The sequence below is a fragment of the Colobus angolensis genome, unplaced genomic scaffold, assembly GCF_000951035.1.
Source record: "Colobus angolensis palliatus isolate OR3802 unplaced genomic scaffold, Cang.pa_1.0 Scaffold291, whole genome shotgun sequence".
Classification (NCBI taxonomy): Eukaryota; Metazoa; Chordata; class Mammalia; order Primates; family Cercopithecidae; genus Colobus; species Colobus angolensis.
The window spans coordinates 1,968,508-1,969,314 of record NW_012116166.1 but is presented as its reverse complement, the minus strand read 5'-3'; positions in this window follow the sequence as shown (position 1 = coordinate 1,969,314).

The following is an 807-nucleotide window of genomic DNA, read 5'->3' as shown; positions in this document are numbered from 1 at the left end:
AAACAAAAAGCCTTCCAGTTGTTTCCCATAAGGATCAAATCCACACTCCCTGTCCTAGGCTACAGGCTCCACAGGACTTGGCCCTGACCCCCCACCCTCAGACCTCAGGTCTCCCCTCCACCGCTGCTCTGTCCTTTCTCCCTCAAGACTTGTATTTTTTCTTGGCGGGGTCGGGGGGCGGGGGGAGGGGAGGTGGCAGGTAGGGATAGGGTCTTGCTCAGGCTGGTCTCAAACCCATGAGCTCAAGCGATCCTTCTGCCTTGGCCTTCCAAAGTGCTGGGAGCCCAGCCCCTACACAGTCTTGGTGCCTCTCTGTTTCTTGTCTCTCTCCTGGCCTTGCTTATCTTGCTCACTGCTGTATCCCTCAGTTCTTGGCATAGTGCCTGGACCAAGGGAGACACTTAAATTGTGTTTCTGAATGAACGTTTGAAAGACAGGCACTGGCCAAGCGCTTGCAGAGTTTACCGGCTAATGAGAGAGACAGGTAGGGAACAGTAATCACCTCAGAGTACCCTCTGTACTCAGCTTCAGGAAGACGTGTGTAAAAGAAGGCTCTGGAATGCTCCCAGGGCCCTTCTTGAGCTAAAGTCTCAGTCCTGTCCTTCACCCTCCCCTAATGACCGTTTTCTTGAAGTTAGAGCCAGGGTCTTATCAAAGAGGCTCACAGATTTGTGACCCCCCAGGTCCTCTGAGGCCAAGGCTGCCGGGCTACTTGCTGAGCATGGACCCACCAGGCTCCTGAACCCCCCATCCTGTGCCCATTAGGAATCACCAGTAACAGGTATCATAAACAGTGTTTCCAAAATG